Source organism: Chionomys nivalis, chromosome 25 (genome assembly GCF_950005125.1).
Source record: "Chionomys nivalis chromosome 25, mChiNiv1.1, whole genome shotgun sequence".
Lineage (NCBI taxonomy): Eukaryota > Metazoa > Chordata > Mammalia > Rodentia > Cricetidae > Chionomys > Chionomys nivalis.
The window spans coordinates 20,231,459-20,252,805 of record NC_080110.1 but is presented as its reverse complement, the minus strand read 5'-3'; the positions used below and the strand labels follow the sequence as shown (position 1 = coordinate 20,252,805).

Genomic DNA, 21,347 nt, shown 5'->3' with positions numbered 1-21,347 from the left:
ACAAGACAAACTACTTTTTTCCCTGAACAACTATCATTGGAGTTCTGCTTTACCATATCTATATTTTATAGCACTTAACAAGATATTGCTAAAATGTGTTCAAGGAATATAATAAAATGCAAGATACTTTGGACGACAACTAAGGAAAAACCACTTGATGGAGGGTTTGTTTTCCATGGCAATTGCATCATTTGTCTTGCTCTCAGTAGAACACGAAGGTTGTGATTTTTCCATGCCATCACTGGCAGCCATACTAGTGGATGTGAAATAGTGTGTCATTGCAATTTTGAACTTAATTTCCTCAATCATCAATCTTAATGTACACTTTCAAGTGACTGTTGGTTATATCTGAAAAAGTCCTTGTTAAATTTAGTGGCTTGTTTTTAATGTGGCTTTTCTTTCCTTAACAATGATATTCTTTATACAGAGTGGATCAGACTCGGAGACAGGATTTACAAATATTTTCTCCCCAGTCTCTGGACTGCCATCAACTCTCTAGGTCAAGATGATCGTATGCATCGTAGCTAAGTTCATGCTGGTTGTTTGTGCTCTTTGTGTTATCTTTTGAAATCTTGTCGTGAAGGTTTACTTTTGCTTCCTTAAAAATATATGTAGCTCTCTTATCTTGACATGTTTGGTGCATTTGGCCTTGCATCTCACTTCTAGCAAAACTTATTCTTTTCCACATGAAAATCAAGCTGTCCCTGTATGAGTCAAAGACAGGATTGGATTGATTTCCTCAGTGAATGGTCTTTACACCATTGTCAAACATCAGCTAACCCTAGGTATTTGGTTGACTTACCCATTCTCGCTCATTCATTGGTTTATATGATCGGGCTTAGAATAATGTGAGGCTGCTTTGTTGCTGCCATTGTGCCATTGATTTCCAGGAGTGTGATTCCCTCCGGAACTTCTGATACTTCTGCCTTGGTGTCTGGATTGCTGGGATTACAGGTATATGTAATTTTATGTACCATATGGAGTTTATGTGGTACTGGGAATTGGACCTAGGGCTTCATATAAGCCAGTATTCTACCAACTGAGCTATATCCACAAATCCAGGCCTTTGGCTTTTTGGGGAAAAAAGCGTTATTTGATCTAGACATCAAGCCAGTAGTGCCATTTTAGCAGTATTAAGTTATCCAATTTATAAACATGGAAAGTCTTTCCATTTATTTACGTGTTTTAAAAATTCTTCTGGTGATATGTTTATAGTTATAGTGTACAAGATTCCTAGTATTTTGTAAAATTTGTTTGAACATTTTTTTGTGGTTCCATTTATTTCTGCACTTCCTTTGTAGACTACTCATTAACGATACATGGAAATGTAATCGATATCTGAATATGAAAATTCTTTCTAAATTCATTACTTTAATTGTTGTGGTATGGATTCTATAGGATTTTACATCTTTTTAAGATTATTTTGTCTGAGGAGAAAGGTAGTTATACTTCTGTCCCAATGTGTTGACCATCTATTTATCTACCCAAATGCTTATTTTTGTAGTTCTGTTACAACTCTGATTGGATTGCAAAATGGATGTTCATGGCAGACTGACCAGTTTTATAAAATGATGTTGGAATTTTGAAGTGCAGTCTGTGTATCCGCCGAGGTGATCATGTGGATTTCTTGTGAATGCTTTCCCTTTCTTTAGTGGGACTTAATATGTTGCATTTTCCATGTTGAATTCATGTGCATTCCCGGAGTAAATCTTATTTGGCCAATGGTTTATTTCTCATTTGGTCAGGGCATGTAATCTTTTCAGCATGTCTCTACGTTCTCTTTGCTAGTTTATTCCACAGGACTCTGTTCATACAGGGTCATAAAGGCTATTGTCCAGCTCCCTTCGGCTATCTTTGTCAGATATTTCATCAGACTGACCTCTAAGAATGGATTACAGTGTTCCTTTTTTCTTTTCATTTTTGAAAGTGTTTGAAAGGAATGGAAATAGAATCTTGGTTAAATCAATAAGTATAGTTATTAAAGTTGAAAATTTAAATCCACTCTCGATAAATAGATTAAACTGAATTCCTGCATTTACTATAACAATTGAACACCATTATAAAACAAATAAAGAACAAATTATGTTGGGGGAGGAGACTGAATCACAAATCTCAAGAAGTATAGGGGAAGATTGCACAGAAATCTTGCAATGATCCAAATACTGGAATTAACAGATAAGTGTATGGAAACATTCATGACTGACAGCTAAAGAAATCAAATAAGGAATTGGAGTGGGAGAGATATAAATGATATATTATATAAAAATATAAGTAGAAAGGAAAGAAATCAAATAAAAAGGGATCTATATAAATAGAGAGGAAGAATGAGGTAAAAGAGAGCTGGGGACTGTCAAATGAGTCCAGTTATTTATAAATAAATTAAAAAACATGCAGAGAAACCATGTCTTGATTTAACTGTAAGTCTTGCATTTAGTATCTAACATTTAAAAAAAATCTAATGTATATGTAAAATGCCTATCATAATACATATAATTTGAAAACTGAAAAAAAACAAGGGGAATAAAATATCATATGTGTAGGGATCATGGACATATTTTTATATTGCATTAATTAGAATTTGAACAAAAGATATGGGAAACACATCTCACAGAAACGAAATTAAGCATACTCAATAAGCATATGGAAGTTACTGCCAATTTTCTCAGAAAGCAGAATAAAGGTTAACAATTCAAAAGTGTATGATTGATATTCACTAAGTAATTAACACGAGTTGTCATTTTCTTTTCTAATCCAAGTAAATACCCACATCAATGCCTAAGTTCTTGCTACCTTGGTCTTTTATAAAGAGGAGATTATGTAAATTTCAGATCCACAGAACCTAATACCAGCCCTTTAACTTGGTTGTGCTTAAGAGAGACTTGTGCGGATGAAAAACAAGGGACGCTTGAAAGAGTAATGTCCATTTCAGCTTGGTATGTGATACAAAATATTCAAAATTATAGCAACACCCAAAGTAGGGAGGAACTGGGAGGAGTTGAGACAGGGGAAATACATGATCAAAATATATTGAATGGACACATCTTAAATAAAAATAAAAAATATGTATGTATAATTGAATATATAGCACAAGAGTCAGCTATAGAAAATAAAATCCAAAGCCTACTGTTTTCATTTTATCTTATTAGAAGTTTATCTGTGTGTAGTGTGCATGTGTGTACATACTTGTGGAAGTACATGAGTGTCTGGAGGCCATCACTTTCTGACCTTGCATTTGAGATAGCATCTGTCACTAAACACAGAGCTTGCTATTTTGACTAGGAGTCTGACTGTCCGCATTTTTCTGTCTCCATACCCAGCAAGGGGTCTGAAAATATGAGCTGGTGCTGTACCTGGCTTTACGTCATCGTTTGAACAAATTCAGGTTCTTATGTTTACATTGTAAATACTTTACTGGCTGAATCATCTAGTTCCCTTAAATCCAACTCTTTTCTGTTTTGTTCTATATATTCTCCCCCCCCCCCCATGTGTGTGCTCACGTGCGCATGTGTGTGTATACCTGCAGTGAGTGGCAGAGGACAACTTACAGAACCAGGTTCTTTCTTTTTACCTTGTAGGTTCTTTTTACCATGTGGTTTCTGAGGATGAAACTTGAGTCATCAGTATTGGAGGTGTGAAACTTTGACCTTCTGAGTGAATCATCTTACTGGCCTTTAAATCCTACAATTAAACTAAAAAAATATGGTGCTGTGTGTGTCTGTGTGTGTACCAGCAATGGATGTCAGAGGACAACTTATAGAACCAGGTTCTTTCCTTTTTACTATGTGGATTCTGAGGATCAAACTCAAGTCATTGGTGTTGGAGGCATGCAACTTTAATCTACTGAGTAAGCCATCTTACTGGCCTTTAAACCCTACAATTAAACTACAAAATATGTTGATGTTGGTGTTTCTGTTGTGTGTGTGTGTATGTAAATCTTTATACATATGGCATAATTCTGTCTATAACATCTTCAAAAACAGGTACACCTAGAAATGACATTTTTAGATATACAGATATACAGATGTGGTAAAACTAAACAATAGCTGTTCTATAATAAGTACAAAATACAGAATAGTAGTTCGCCTGCTGGTGTAGGCTGGAAGGAAAAATTGAGGGCAAAGAGGACATTTAATATTTGACCTTTGAATATGCAAGGTAGACTTACAACTAGCTTTAGTATTCTTTATTCTATTCATACTGTTTCATGATGGAATTTCCAAGACTTGCTAGGTCCACAGCCACCACTCAGTTGGAACCTCAATCATTAAGAGAGTGACTAATAAAAGATCCGTGTCCTCGCTTGAATTTTCCAATAGAGGGATAATTATACTAATACAAGTTTTCTGTTTATTACTGCTCAAATTTCCTAAGTTATTGGGTATTTCTGGAGTCTTCAAGAGGAGAACTGGCAGTCCTTGACATAGTCACAGTTATTTTTGGTGCATCTCAAATGTCTATTAACCTTGTCAAGTCTATGTGGTTGAAATGTGAAAGGTGGAACATTTGCCAGCTGTTGATCTCTGGAAAATTATTTAATATTTCTGTGTCTCAGTTGTTGTGAAAATGTTTGTTATTTATACTCTTGGTATCCTGATCCCTCAATCTACGTCTCCAGCTCTACTTGGCACTGATATGAGATATACATACAAGATACAACTCAACCATGATCCAAGAGATGCTGTTATCACTAGATACATACACAGCATCCAACAACAACCTGAAATGAAAGTATGTTTTAAGGAAGCCGAGATATCAATCATCCATGGATCTGTTACCTGCAAGATGTCTTAAATATCCCAAATTCTTGAAATGGGAGCACATCTTGATCTAAAAGAGATTTGCTTTTTATTTACTACTTTGTTACCTTAGAAGAAATGAGACCAAGATTCATATAAACGAGATGGAAACACAGAGTCCAGCACTTTCCAAAAGCAATCCAGAATGAACCAGATCTTCTTTGCTTATTTGAATCTGACCACGAACCCCAGGACAATCAAATCATACGGTGCAGGCCTTCATTGTCTGTTATCCTTTATCCACAAATAATATCATTAAGTCATTTTAGTTTGTTGAGAACACAGACTCTTGTCTTGTCTGAGATCTGGCCCTCTAAAGCTTTGTATAAGTCAATTACTCTGTATAGTCATCCTTTTTACATGACTTGAATACAGCAGTTGAGCTATCATTCTCTACGTTCAGGCGACAGAAATCTTTCCCTTGATCTCTAATATTGTTCTTGCTTTATTAGCAGAGCCAGGTTTTTTTTTTTTTTGTAGAGTTTTCCTTGAATGACAAAGTATTCCAAAAATAAATGCTTCCTTTCTCGGGCTGTTGCTAGCATTAACACAAAATACTTTTATTCTGTGTTTGAGTTATAGCCACCTAAATATTTTCTTCGCCAACCTTGGCAGTCTGACACAATATATTACTTTTTTGAGTCACTGCTCTTCTTTTCATTCCCAACATTTTCCTACTATGTCTTTAAGAAAAGGCTTTTGTGAAGCTACATTGAAAACAGCTTGTTCTTTATTTTCTTATTTCTGAAAATTGTAAAGTACTGTGATTCTGTTATGGGGCTCCAACTCAGCAGCAGACTGGCTCTGTCTGACTTCATCTTCTTGCCATTTCTTTCCAATTCGCGGTCTCCTATCTTGAACACCATGAGTGTTCACTCAGAGAACCCATAACTTAATTTCTTTTCATTTAATCCTGACACTGAGAGTTTATTGATCTGTTACTCAACTGGCTATAAAATCATTGGTGGTCTTGAGCATATACCCATAGGAAACTTCATCTTACTATAATGAACATGAATCAACTATGTACATTGTTGCTCTCATAATGGCCAGATACTGGAAACAACCTAAATGTTCCTCAACAGATAAATAGATAAAGAAAATGTGGTACATTTATTTATACAATGGAATATAATGTGACGAGTAAAAAGGAAAAATCAGGAAACTCACAGTTAGATGGATGGAACTAGACAAAATAATCCACCTGAGAGAGGTAACCCCGACCGAGAAAGGCAAATATGGTATGCGTTCACTTACAGGCAAATATTAGGTGTTAAGTCAGTGATAAACAAGCTATAATCCATAGAAACACAAAGGTTAGATATGGAGACAGATTGATCGCCTTAGTAATGATAAATAGAATAGATACTTCTGAATAGATGGGGGTGGGTGCTGGATTGAGAGGATCAAGAGGAAAAGAGGGAGGGAACAGGAGGAAGAGGGAGGGACAGTTAAAATTGAGGGCCATTTGTGGGGGTACTTGGGAAACCTAATACAGTAGAAGCTTCCTAAAATATATACAATTATGGAGGTGATCTAAATGAAATCGTCAAATAATGAGGGATAAGAGCACCAACTTTATATCTCTTGGCACCAAACAGAGCTTCCTGTACAATGATTAGGTTATGTCTAATGAAGTTGTTGGGCAAAGGGGTCCAATGGAAATCCCAAACAAACCAGGATTATGCCAAGACTACAGGTTGTTCTCTACAACCTGACATCAAGGCCCTATAGCTGAATACAACCCCTAAACAACTGATTGAACATAGGGATGTTGAAAAATGATGCCTGCGTAGAGCCTTCACCCCCACATTCTAGCCTCATTGGTACAGGAAGGTATCCTGCACACCACCAAAGGAGAAATGTAACCCAGCTACAAAGCCTTTAATCTATAATGGTGTCCTGCGTTGAAGACAAAGGTGTCACAAAACTTGTGGGAGTGACCAGTCAATATCAGATTTGACTTGAGGCCTGTTTCATAAAATGAAACCTGTATGTAACATTGCTTGGGTGACCAAGAACCTGAGAGTATATAGCCCAGGGTCCTAGAGTAAAACTAAATGCTACTGTTCTAAGGAAATAAATAAAGTAGTAATGAAATGACTCTTAATGACATTCTGCTATACTCATCAATCAGTGTCTTGCTCAGCCATCATTAGAGAAGCTTCCTCCTGCAGCAGAGGGAAACAAACACAGATGCCCACAGTTAGACATCATACAGATAGTGAGAGACCTTGGAACATTCAACCCTAAATAGAATGTCTCCATTAAATCCCTCCCTTCAGCGTTAAGGAAACCCAGTGAAAGAGGAGGCAGAAAGATTGTAAGAGCTATAGCAGATGGAGATCTTCAAGAAAACAGGACCCTCTAAATCTAAATCAAAAGAATCAAAGCTCAGATGAACCCGCAGAGACTGAAGCAGCATGCAAAGGGGTCTTTCCAGGTCACTAGATGAGGCTGTAGTGCTGAGAGGAGAAGCTGACACATACCGCTATCCCTAACTCAGAATCTATCCTCAGTTGATAACAACTTGCAAAAAAAAATGTGGTTTTCTCCAACACAGCCTCACTGGAGAAACACACTACTCTTAAGGTTAGGTCAAATGTCCAGTAGTAGATGGCCAACAGAAAACAAACTCAATCGTGTCTTTGGAGATTCCATATCTCAAAATGTCATATTAGGACTTTATTTTGATTTTTTTAAAAAATATATATCTTCATATATATTTACCCTACAGGTTCTTTGCTTATATATTATGACTTCCAGTTTTTATAGGATTCTAAGTATACAAAGTAGTTGATCTCTGCACCTATACCTCTTTCTTGTGCCTTTCCTTGGGCTTTTCCATTGCTCTTTGTCTACTTCAATATATTTCTGTTTTATATTATTATGTCATATTTTATTTTATTATTATCCCTTAGAAGCCTAAAGAGGTTGAGGCAGTATGTACAGGGTCTGCCTGGGTCTTCAGAAGATCCTCTCTGCATATATATTATGACTTCCAATTTAGTGTTTTATTGAATTCATGAGTGTGTGAACTAGTGGGTCTTTGATCCTTGTGTCTTTTCTTGGGCTCTTTTCCTTCTGTTATTTGTTTGTTTGCTTCCTTGTTGTCTAACTCTGATGTCCTGGGTTTTTTATCTTATAATATTTCATTTTAGTATTATCTCTTAGAAGCATTTTTTTTTCTAATGAGAGACAGAAAGGAGGTGGATCTAGACGAGAGAGGAGGGGAGGAGGAACTAGGAGATGTAGAGTGAGAGAAAACTATAATCAAGATATATTGTGTGAGAAAGAAAATCTATATTTAATACAAGATAAAAGAAACATCAGTGGTGATCCTAGGCCAAATGATCTTGAAAGAGAAAGGTAGAAGAGAAATCAGAATACATGGTTGTTGTTGTCTTTAAAAGAGAAATCAGAATAGATGGCTGTTGTTGTCTTTAAAATATTTTCCAGGCAAAATAGTGTTCATCATTATTTTGCCATTAGAATAGAATGTTTCTTAGTTTTAAAGACTAATTCCAACTAAATTCAACAACAACAAAAATGATGAAGTTTATCATCTCCACGAACTCCGATAGAATTAATCTCCTGGACACTTACATCCTTAAGAACATCACAAAGAATGACAGGAGACGGTTGCTATTTCCTTATACGCAAGTTGGACTTGTTTCTTTCTTTCTTTGGTTTGTTCAGTCTTTCTCTATACTTTATGTGTACGTGTGTACCCATTTGTCTGTTTGCATATCATAAGCAACCAGGCACCCATGGAGTCCATAGGGTGTCAAATCTTCTGGAACTAGAGTTGCAGGCAGTTGCAAACTGCCTGACTTTGATACCAGGGCCCGAACCTCTATCCTCTGCAAGAGCAGTACAGCTCTTCATGGCCAAGCCATTTCCTCAGTCCCCAATTAGTGAGTTTTTGCAGTTTTTCAAATTTAGGCAAAGAGTCTGTGTCAATATTGGCTTAAATAGATGAAAGATAGTAGAAAATGTGCCCTCTCCACAACCTGGGGGAAAAGAAAAGAACATGTAATAGCAGCAATGAGAGAAATATAGTGATAAAGTCATTAAAATGGTTAGTAGCCCTCATTACCTTGTGCGGTGGTGGGAATTAGCACCTTCTGTGCTGTGTTTTCTTAATCTTTACAAAAACCCTTGAGGTATATGGTATATATTATGTACACAAGAGAAACGAGAAACTCAAGGCTTGGAGAGGTTTTGCAAATCTTTCAAGGCTATACAGCCAATTAGTTGTAAGACTGGGGTACTACTAAATTCTCATGCCAGAAAAAAAAAATGCTTAGTCAATTCTGTCTTAAAAAGAAATAACTGAGAAGGAGGAGGGGCAGTATCTTAAGAAGCAATTGCAGGAAATGAAGTTAAAAGAACCGGCTATGAATCTATATAAAGAATGACAAAATTTTAAAAGTTGGTCATTTTTCATTTTTCACAGCTCTGGGTAATGATCTTTCTGGATAGCTTTTAGAAGATTACTGGCTTAACAATTAAGGATGTAAGGTTTAATGATATGTGAAAGTCCCGATGAACTGGAAATATATGTGTTATTGATCAATTGGCTATCACAGCTATTGACCAATTGGCTATCACAGCCTTTCCACCAAAATGCAAATTGTATTGATAGCCCTCTCATGCAACCATCTTCTGTGGTCCACAGGAAAGCTTGGCTGGGTTTGTGCTTATGAATTTCTAGTTTCTAAATTCCATAATTCCCTCTCTTCCAACAAGATACACCTCTCTCCTCTGTGTCTTGGTCTAATTTAGTTTCTATTCTCATCTTGTTGGCTAAAATAGATGGCAAAGAAATCATTAAAATAGAAACAGAAGACTTCAATGAGATAGAAAATTTTGGCAGTGAGACATGGGTCATGGTAAAAAGTACAGATAGATAGATAGATAGATAGATAGATAGATAGATAGATAGATAGATGATAGATAGATGATAGACAGATGACAGATAGATAGATAGATAGATAGATAGATAGATAGATAGATAGATGATAGATAGATAGATGATAGACAGATGACAGATAGATAGATGATAGATAGATAGATGATAGATAGATAGATAGATAGATAGATAGATAGATAGATAGATAGATATTTAGAGAGAGATACATATCTGAATATATAGGTATCATAATACATATATATGTATATGCATGTAGGGCTTTGTTATACATATATATGTATTATTTTGTGGAGCTTTGTTTATGCCCAGAAGAAGCAAAACATTCAAAGTAGAAAGAATGCCAAAAATAACAAGTAATTAAGAAAAGAGTCAACACCATAAACTCAAGGAAGGAGTTGTATTGATGGTAAAGGAGATAGACATGCTAAATATAAAAGTACCTGTAAACAAGCTAATGAAACTGAACAGAATGAGACATGCTTGTTGAACCTACCATTCTTTTTTAACAAAGAGCAGCCTGATACAAATATGGAAAACAATTTGCAAGGTCTGCAGCAGAAACCTATCTCAAGATTAAGGAGGTACTCATCGGGTAAGGTGTGCGGCTAGCAAGCTTGAAGACCTGAGTTCAATTCCCCACAACCATGTGAAAGCCAGGGTGATGGTGTGCACTAGTTATTATATCAACAAGGAGGTAGAGAAAGAAAATTCCTGAGGTTCAGCAGCTTAGCCAGTGTAACTCATGAGTTCCAAACCAAAGAGAGATCCTGTCTCCAAAGAAGGTGAGTGGTATTCTTGAGGGCAGTATGTATTCTTGAAGATGATAACCAAGTCATCAGCTGGCCTCCACAAGCATGTGTACTGGTGTGCATACATGTGCTTACACAGAAAACAGACACATACATATATGCTCCTCACTCATGCTTGAAAAATATACGATGTAATACCCACCAAATAGGGCCTGCCTGGAAGGTCTTCAAAGAATTCCCCAATGTTGACAAGAATAGGGAAATAAAAGGGAGAATTAAAAAAGTCCTCAAAGGAGAAAAAACAAACAAAATATTTATATCCATAATATACAAAGTTTTCTTCATATTGATAAGTTAATTCTAGAATTAAGTACAGTGAAATATGTCCAAAGTTTATTTCTTACTGTAGGCAGCAGCCTCCTTCAGGAAACATTACGATTAAAAAAAAACCTCACATATTCATGCCCTGTAGAATGATACCCACAGAAGGACACTGTTGGAAATGATATGATGTAAATAAAAAATAAATGGACCAAAATGATGATAGAATCAGGGTGTAGAACAGAAACTCAAAAATGACATATTCCTATGCTATTCATTAATATGCTCTTCTTTTCTTGACATGTTGCTATTGGTAACTAGGAAAAGCATGTAGTTAAGGAGAGAGATGGGAATATTTAGAATTAAATGTTCTATTCGTTGAATAGTATAATAGTAGTGTCAGGCACACATCTTTATTGGAAAACACAGATAAAATTCTACCTCCTATTGCACCATCCCTATCCCTTGCTCTGCCTCTTCTGTCGCTCCTCTCCTACAACAGACATTTAAAATCAACTTTAAATGTTTATCATCTCCTTTTTTCATCTATGAATCTATTATTATAAATAAGACTTGTGGACTGTTTTTGAAAGCAGAAGGTAGATATTTACATAAAGTTACAATTTGAAGTTGTGTTCTTTTCTTAGTTTGCCTCTTTCTAAATTAATAATGCAAACAGAGCACCAAACACAGACATTTGTGTCCAAGAAGGATATATTTTATGATTCTCTCCTTTTTTTTTCCGTATATTTGGAATAAGGTTCTTAATCTTAAACATTATATAAATAGAGATTTAATTAAAAACCTGAAGAAATGTGTTACCGTTAATTGAATTCTCGCTACAGTTACCTTCGCACACCAGTGTTAATAAAACTCCAGTTCAAAGTGGATGAGTTCGGGGAATTGGGATAGCTATTTATTTCCTTACCTGAGATGCCAAGATCACCCTGTCGGGGAAAATAAAGAGCCCAATTAGGGGAGTTCTCATTTGTGGCTATTGATCAACTTTACACAAACTGCTAAGATTTCTAAGCAAAGCAAGAGGTTCAGAGGGCACCGAGCAAGGTCAAGTGAATGAGAAAGGAAACATCCCTTTCAGTGACATGAAGCCTTTCACCTGTGGAGCGTGGATCCCCGCCCTCGGGAGATGGGCTCCACCCTGGGCTAGTCAGCCTGCCCTTCCGTTCAAGCCTCTGAACCTCTCTGTTTGGCTTCTCTCGGTAATACCAAGCTATAAATTGCCAGAGAGCTTAGAGACAATCAGGTCACCACTGCTCTCACAGGGGAAAAGCTTCTTATTTCCGAGCAGAAGCGTTCAGCTAGGGAGCGAGGAAGGAGGGAGAAAGCCCTTTAGTTCTCACCGCGCAGGGAATGGGTGGAGAGACAAGCGGACGGGGGCGATCACAAATACAAGAAGATAGGCAAAGCATGCCTAACAGGGTTGCACTTGACCCAAGTCTCCAAACTTATTGGTCGCTGCATGGAAACTCCCCGGGCACTCCACAGCCTGCCAGCCGCAGCTGGGTGGAGCCGAGCTCCTCTGCCCCACCTATGGGACGGACCTTGCTTACATCTCTGGTCCACCACACCCTTCCAGGACAGTCTCTAGGCTTCTAGCGGCACTGACATTATCCGAGGCTGGCTTTCCACCCCAGCCCAGACGGAATGCTGAGACTGCTCTCCCAAAGCAGGCAAGGCCACCTCTGTCTCAGTTGGTCCTGCTTCCCCAACTCCGTTGGGTCAAATGACCAAAGACAAACTTCTGCCTCTCCCGTCCCAGGTCCCACCTTTTCAATCTAGAACTCACACATCGAAAACTCCTACATGCTGTGGCAGTCTGGGCATGCTCAGTATCAAGGCAGGTTTTGATTGAAAGTAAAAAAAAAAAAAAAAAAAAAAAAAAAAAAAAAAAAAAAGCTTTGTATTATGCTTGCTTCTTATACCGTGCATATGGTTTACTGAACAGGTTGTGGACATTCCTGAGTCTGCTCACCGGGTTTAGGAAATATCTTTTGGTGTTTCTCCTTAAGGATGGTCCCCTCTTAGTTCACCCCACCCCGCCACCCTCCTAAACCCCTCTCTTCAGGTCCCTGTCCGCTGTGGGGATGGAGAGACACTAAGAGAACTGGGCTGGGCTCCGTTGCCTGAGAGGATCCACCTATTTTTAGTGCTCTCTGATTGGCTCCTCTGAGCAGCGTACCTTGGTTGGAACCAATCAACAGCTGGGGCTGAGAGATGATGGGCGGCCGCCTCCTCACTGGAGGGATTCCTGGAGAAGCTGCAGTGTGGGGATGCTCTGACCGAGTTCAGCCCCCAGTGTCTTTCCTCCTCCTTCTCCTGCAGCGACCGCATCCGCAGTTAGCAGTCGGCAACTTGAGGCTGTACCCGGGGCAAGCCCCCAGGGTCCTGCTCATCCGACAGGGGGCTCAGCGCCCCAAGGGGTGTGTGCAGGGTGGGGGCAGCCAGCTGGGACCAGCTGGTGGCCCTAGAAAACCTCCCCCACACCCACACCCACACACCCCTTTTGTGTTGCAGGCTGCCCCTCTGAGAGCGGAGGCAGCGAGAGTACTCGTGTGCCTCGCACCGGTCCGCGGTGAGAGCAGTGAGGACCAAGACCCGCACCACCTCCCGGTCCTCGCTCCAGGTAAGGCAGCCCGACTGGCAGCGTGGCCACCTCGGCAATACCTCTAAGCTTGAATCTGTTGAAAAGACCTAGGTACACTTAGGTTGTGGCGGTGGGAGACCTAGGGAGGGGATTCCCCGGTAAGCCTATTGTGAGAAATGCAAGACCACAAGTGCATCTCCGGGAAAAGCACTTTGCACAGGGCTGGTGATTCAGAACCAGGAGTTGGTGTTGGGCATCCCCCATCTTCTTGTTTCTTCCATTCTCTCCTCTGTTCTTCAGCCCCCAGCCCTCCCTCCCCTTCCTCCCATTCTAAGCCAGCACAGGGATTCTTTCTCTGGGAAAGATTGTCTTTCTTACAGGGAAGAAGGGCAGTGAAGAAGAGAGAAAGATTTCCTTTCTGTTGGAGGGCAGGGTAGAACGCAACCCCTGTGCAAATATGAGTCCAGGAAGCAATGAAAACCGCACAGGGAATTAAACTGAATGAGAGTAGACAAGGAGCCCAGCTCCTGTTCTCAGAAAGGAAGTGTCAAGTTTGACTCCATCTCTTCCTTGCAAGAGGCTACAAATGGAACAAAAAGAAACCAACACTCCAGCCCACTTTCAACTGCTTAATTGCTGCTGCTTCCCAGCCCCTAGCTGTCTGACTCTTCTTGTTTGAATCTGTCCTATGGGGCTGACAGTTTGGGATTGCACATCCGTGTCGCTGCACTTTGAGGGTTTCTTGAGTTTCTAAGATGAAAACTGGATCATTACTCTCCTGGGGTTTAGCCATGTGGCCTCTACAGTGGAAGGCTAGAAACATGGGAAGTTTTAAAACGTTTACAAGTAACACTAGAATTATCAAGAGCCTGGGGTTTTACTTTGAGATTGCTAATCTGGTTAGCTTTTGTGTACGGGTTGATGGGCACTTCCTTTCCCCAGCATTAACCCTTTGGTGAAACCACAGGAAGTTTAACTTTTGAGTTAAAGCCACTGTTGTGTAGCGTTTAATTCCATTTTATTTTACCCTTTTTTAGGCTACATTTGCATGTTAGCGTCGGGATATTAAATTCATGCCTTGACACACTTTCTTTTAACATGACAACATTTAATGGATAGAAAGTGATGTTTCTCCGGTTTCCATGCTGATTCCTGAAGATAGCTGTAGGTTCAGTTGACAGAATCCTCTTGGACTAGAACAAAGTTTAGGAAGTAATGGCAGGAAGGTAGTCTCAAATTTAAAAGCTCTTAAGGGGGAGAAACATTTTTTCCTCTCACATCTTGTTCAAGGAAAGACAACTTCCCCATAACTGTCATGATAACAGGTCGAGCACATTGTACTTGTTAGGCAGTCTCGACAACAGTCTCTCTAATTCCACCATCTCTGATCTAAGCTTTGTTTTCCTGTTATTCCTCGGAGACTGATGAGCGATTACCGTCAGCTGGGGGGGGGGGGTGAAGAGAAATTTCCAGTTAAATAAAACAGCAAAGCACTGCAAGGGGAGGGGGTCCTGCATGAGCAGAGAGAAAACAGCAGATGCTCGTCCCAAGATAAATCATTTTGATTTATCAGGAGAAGCCAAGTCGTAGCTTTTTCTAGATGTCCATTAAAGATAAGAAGAAATCTTCTTTCTTAACTCTATCTCACCTTCCACACCAGCCTGGGTACCCTAGAAAGTCTTTTTCAATCACATGCATTTCATGTGTAAGTTTCTACACAAACTTAGAAAAGAGCTGAGGTCAATTGCCGTTGCTAATATTGATTTGGGCATTGAATAATATTAATATTGTATATTGTTTTCAAAACCATGTCCCATTCGAGGCAATTATCTCACCTACCTAAGCAGACATCACACACACATGCATGTGCGTACACACACACACACTCCATACCACAAACACCACACATACATACTCACACAAAGGCACACAAGATTTCCCCCCCTAAAGGTTTAATATCTAAATGACTTCTTAAAAACATTGTGTCTCTTCTGAAAGCTATTACTTTTCAGAGGTGACACTCCTCGGTTACAAGAACAAAAGGATAACCCCTTAATTACCTCATGCGTGTGTACAACTGAATTAACAAGTTGAGATATGAAAACACGTACAGAAAGGAAAGGAATATTTTGTCTACCTGGACAAAATAAGATTCTGTTTGCTTGTTTTTCCACCGTACTGGGGAAATGTAAAAGTTTGGGCTTGGTTCGTGACGTTTATTTACCTGATTCTCTAAAACGTTAATTATAGCACTAGCGTGTACAGAGATGCTTATGAATGTGGAGTTCTTTTTATATACTTCTGAAAATTTGAGCCTTTATATACTGCAAGTCATATCTAATTGTAATATTATATGTAATGAATGGATTGAAGACTTTAAATGATATAGAAAATTTATGGTCACAATTTTATTTAGTCTTCATTTTTCTCCCTTTAAGATGATGTTTTGGTAAATCTTCGTAATGCTTTAGAGTGGATAGGATAATTAGAATTGAAGACATCTTTATCAGAATTGAAGACTGCAACTGCAGAAGGGAAATCTTAAAGTACTGAAATATCACATGATAAAGAATTGTTGATATTAGTTGTTACTCGTGTGTCTTGATAGAAGGTGTTAGCTATTCTAGCTGGTTAAATGATCAGGTGGATGTAAGCTGGTGGTTCTAAAAATTTACTTTCTACGATATGCTTATTAGACTTGATGCTAATGAAAATAAAACTAGGAAATGGTAGCTTGTCTTAATTATTTTTTTCAAAATGAACCGTAAGACTAATAAAAAATGAGGGATGTCTTAGAAATCTAAAAGTTAATTTGAACTTCCTGTTAGTCTAGTAACACATTGAAATCATAACAATTAATGTCTTTTGATGTCAGTGTCTTAAATCAATTTAGAGTATATCCCAAAACAGGCTCTCAGAGTTATCTAATGGGGAAAAAATTCAATTTAAGGAGACAATTTATATGACTCTCAAACCCTTCTGATTCTTTTGCTTTTCAGTTTATGCAATACCTGGGAAGGGTTATCATTAATTCTAATTTGTAACTTGATATTTATCTTTCTAATCCTAATGATTACGAGGTTTGAGGTAAAAAAGAAAAAGAAGCCAATTTGATTATATAATAGAGAATTTCATCTAGTATTAGGGGTAACCCAGATGAAACATAGACTTTTTGCCAAAGTATAATGTTGTTATGTTTTACAAGCATTTTGCAAAAATGCAATGTTTTTTTCATTAAATATCTGATCCACTTGTGATTTAAAATTTTTAATGATTTATTGGTCATAAATGTATCTACACTGAAAGTTTAATAGATATGAAATGACTCCTAGCTAAATTTATTTTTATTAAAATCTATGTATGAAAAGATAAAACAAATGAGCATAAATACCTAATTTTAATTTGAATTCAAATATATGTTTTTTCATACCCATATTCTAAAATTATGTAACACTTTAAAAACAGATGAGAATTTGATGGGCAGTAGATTATAGTATGTTGAACCTTGGGGGTACTCGCCATGTACAGTCAAAGATAGTAAGAACATGTTAGGGGTGCTTTAGTGAGTCGTTGGTAGAAAGACTAGTAATACCTAGATACAAAATTAGTGTGAGCCGAGAGCATTGCTTTTACTGGCAGATTCTTCCTCGGGTTGGGAAGAAAAATCTGGAACAACTTCTCAGTAGAAGATATTCCCCTCTCTACATTTAGCAAAAGTTGAAATCATAATGTTGCTTGACTTTGCATATGATCAAGGATAAAGTCCGTAGGACTTTTAGCAGATATTCCAGTCACCAATTACAGTTAGGTAAACTTCCTTGTTCGTTTTGTAATTTTATGTAATTGATGACATGATTATCATGGCTTCTTTGAATAGGAGAACATAGGAAGATAACTTCACATCTAATTCTTCAAGGAATGATTGATGTTTTTCATTTTGCTTTATAAACTCAATCCAAACCTTTTCATTTAACATGTGCATTTTCCTCAAGAGAATTTTAATATTTCTCAGCAGAGGAGAAAGGCGATGCTCTTGCAGTCTCTCAAAGGGATTGGAGGCACTACTTTCAATAGCTGTGAAGTAAACAATGATAGCTCGGAATATGAACAGCAGCAATGGGTGGATTACAGTGATAGCCCGGTACTTGAATAGTACCCTACTCCAATGTACACATTAGCAGTGGGAACATAAACTTTTTTAAAATTAAGTAACGATATTAGAATTCAGAAAATGCTCATTCTTCCATATCTATTAAGTGAAACACTGAGTTTTGCTGCTTTAATAAAAGCTGAAAACTCTTCTTTTAAAGCACGGTCGTCCACCATTGTAAGATGATCTTGTGATCTATAAACGTGTTTTAGACTGAGTTCATAGGTACCCTAGAACTCATCTAGTCTGGCTACATGTTGAACATACATACCTAAAAGAAAATAAATTGTTATGCTGTAGAAATAGCAACCACTGACAGTGTTGTTTATAGAGTTTTAAATGTAGTCTTCCAAACCCACTGCAAAAGGAATCTTTGAAAATGACGTTCAGTTTTCTTTAATTTGAAAACAAGACCGAAGACAGTTCTGAATGACTGTAAAAACTAATTTAGAGTTTAAAAAAGCATGATATGCCTCTGAGAAAGGCAAAGCTCACGAAGAACGGCCATTTTGGTATATTTTTAAATTTATTTTTCCCCAGATTTCGAATTGTGTAGATCAATTCCACTTCTCTTTGGTATGTTTTGTCTCTCCAAATACACTTAGCGCTTAGACAAGGTGTTGGTTCGCTGGCTGTGGTATGAGAGGAGCAAAGGAAGCATGCTGATTGTTTCAGTGAGGGCTTTGACAGCCGACGGCTTGGCTGTTGTTCTGATTGTGCACGTAGGGAGGCAGTATATTAAAAGGGGTCTCCGGATAATCATGACGTATGTGAAGATAAAAAATGCCACCTAGTTCCTAACTGTCTTGTACTCAACGAGAGATGGAGAATTTTCACAGGCAGTGAGAATGGCCTTTAAGTCAGCATCAGAATCAGATCAAATAATTTGCTTAAGATGTAATTTAGTAACTTTCTCAGCCATCCTGTCAGACAGCTTTCCACAGCACGCACCAGGTTACGAGCATGCTACTGAAAGCACACAGGTTGCCCATAAAACTCTTAGCTGAGTGCCTCAGTCAGGAGTTAATTCTTGATGGTAACATCTGATGAATGCCACCCAGGATGGCATAGAAATGGGTATCCCCTGTCCTTGTGAACTTACGACTGTTATTTGTGAAATGTATCTTCGTGAATAATTCCAACATGCCTAGGATTTGTATAATTATTTTTGCCAATGGATATCTTATAAGGGGAACTAGTATATTATTATCTGTTGAGAACTGTGTGATTTATTTTCCCTCTTAAACAATTCAGCTACTTAATCAAGAATAAAACATGCACACACACACTCAAAGACAAATATAATCGGCGATTTTTTTAAATGTCAAATATACTTTCCCTGAATTGCTTAAATGAGAACTACCGTCTTCGTGTTTTGCCTTTGCCCTCCCTGACCACAGCCATCATGTCAGTTACACAGAAACAGAAGAGCAGAAAAACCCACTTCGGTCCTCTGGTGAATTCCCCGGTGCCCTTGCAGGTTGCAGTATCCTGTTTTGCCCGTGGCTCATTTCTTCCTTACCTAGGATTCCATGCCTACCCTAGATAGGAAGCAGGTAATTGGATTTACTAATTGCTATTTTGAGATTCCTCCATCAACAAGAAGGCAAACGCGCATGGAAACACTCTGAACACACACAGCTGTGAGAAACTCATATTAACCCTTTGGGGTGTGGTACAGACACTGCTGTAAAATGTAAGGCCATTTGTGAAACAAATTCTTTCAGGAATTTCTTTCCATTTCTCACAGGTTATGTAAGCCAAGGTCAAGGCCATTAAATCAGGAGTTGCTAGAGCAATTTTACTTAAAATCTGAGGATAAGACTAAAGTACCTATAAATAAAAAGTTCCAAGATAAACATGGTGGTAGTCACCTGCAATCTCAGTACTAGCAAAGTTGAGATGAGAGGATCAGGAGACCAAGGCCATTCTCAGCTACACAGACTAGCCTGGGCTACCTTTCTCCCAAACCTCACCACTACCCCCAGAAATTATTTCCAAATCATTTTTTTCAAAAACCAAATGTGTCCAAGATTAAGACATTTAAATGGTAGCATATTCACCATCGTGGCAACTGATAATTGAGATTATATTTGTGCTTCCAGATTTCTAGGGTTTACCTTGAAGCAGCGCATATAAGGTTGTTTTTAGGATGCATATTCAACAAAGTATCTTTGAACACAGATGAACATGCAATTTATTTTGTAGGTTACCAGCAGCAAAGCAGAAGGGCAGCAGGGCACAGCCACCGAGACTCACATTAGGTATTTTGTGCAGATAAAGAGCCAACTGAGTGTCCTGTTCCCGGATACTGGCCTCCAATAGTCTATACAGTGAAGTTGGTGATAGCCCCCCCCCCCCAATTTATTACTATGAGCCACAGAAACTGCCTAGCTGCTTATCTTTGAGAAAATTAAAATCCAGACTTGCTCTTTAGACAAATGGCTTAATGTCCTTTGAAGGAAGAGCAAGTGGGAGAGCAGGGTATTCGGGCATTGTGGGACAGATCAAGATTTTAGGTTTTAAGTTAGCAGCATCCTTTAGAAGCAAGGTTGACACAGTTTCTCAGTAGCAAGGCTAGGTAGCAAAGCGCTGAAATCTCTTTCTGGCCTGAAGTGTCTGCCAGATCCTGGCTTACCAAGCTGGCTTTCTGCCTAATCCCTAGCATTTCCATCAGATTTGAGGAATGAATAAAGCCAGCCACTGGGCATTAGAACATGTTTCTAGAATATCTAGGACTGCTTCTATAAATAGTCACCGCACTATGCCACGTTAGCAATCATTAAGTATATAAGGCCACAGATTTTGGATTGAAAAGTATGTACACATGAAAAGGACCACTGTGTGCATAAAAGTGATTAGGTTTCATCTCTGTGTATAAATGTGTGTGCCACAAGCTCAAACGGCATTGAAAAAAAAAACTCTTTATATATGTCATTCCAGCTTATGATAATTTTTCCCAAGGAATCATAGATGCTTTCTGAGCAACTTTTAAATAACACAAACTGAATGTTGATGGTAGAAGAGAACTAACTCCTCCAGAAACAAGGGGGAGGGGGACAAGCTCTGTTACGGCTTTGAGTATCTTTCATCTTGTATATATTGAACACATAGCAACCATTTTATTTCTCATGACTTCTGACTTTATACCTGTACTTATGCATAATATCTGTATTGTGTTCACTGTATGGGCAGAAAGAAAATTATTTCAGCTCTCTGGTTGTGAGAATACTCCAGGAATTCCCTGCAGTTACTTCCTCTTCCATCCTGTATGTTTCCTTCCTCTTCAACGTTACCCTCCCTACTCTCTCCTTCTTGCTGCCCTGCTTTTTTTTCTTCCCTCCTCACCATTTTTTCTTTTGGTATCTTCACACATATCTCCCAGTGATAAGAGGCTCCTTAATCTTTTTTATTAATTTTATCATTTTACATATCAACCCTAATTCCACTCCCTCCCCTTCTCCTACCTCTCCCAGTTCTTCCCTTCCAACCCCCTTGTCCATTCCTCAGAGGGGGTAAGACGTCCCTTTTGGAATCACCAAAGTCTAGCATAGCAAGTTGAGACAGTACCAAACCCTTCCCCACTTTATAAAAAAAGCCGGGATATTAGACAAAGAAAAGGATAATCAGGCTTCAATCCACAACCCCAGAAGGAGGATCCTAAGAGGGACACATAGGGAGGGCCCCAGGAAGGAGAAGTAGTTAAGATCAAGAGAGCTGAGGTGGATTTCTTAGTCTGAAGTCATTATCATCTTTTCCCAGCTTAACTCAGTTGTTTTTTCTTTTTTCT

At 38.4% G+C, this 21,347-nt stretch overlaps 1 protein-coding gene across 3 annotated transcripts in view; it reads left to right on the top strand.

Moving 5' to 3' along the window:
- Positions 1-13,058: 13,058 nt before the first annotated feature.
- Syt1 (synaptotagmin 1) overlaps positions 13,059-21,347 on the top strand; it is a 494,427-nt gene continuing 486,138 nt past the window's right edge. For all 3 annotated transcript variants that reach the window (XM_057757847.1, XM_057757848.1, XM_057757846.1), the window contains exon 1: positions 13,059-13,446. The gene's annotated coding sequence lies outside the window, so the exon portion shown is untranslated. The remainder of the gene's footprint in view (positions 13,447-21,347) is intronic.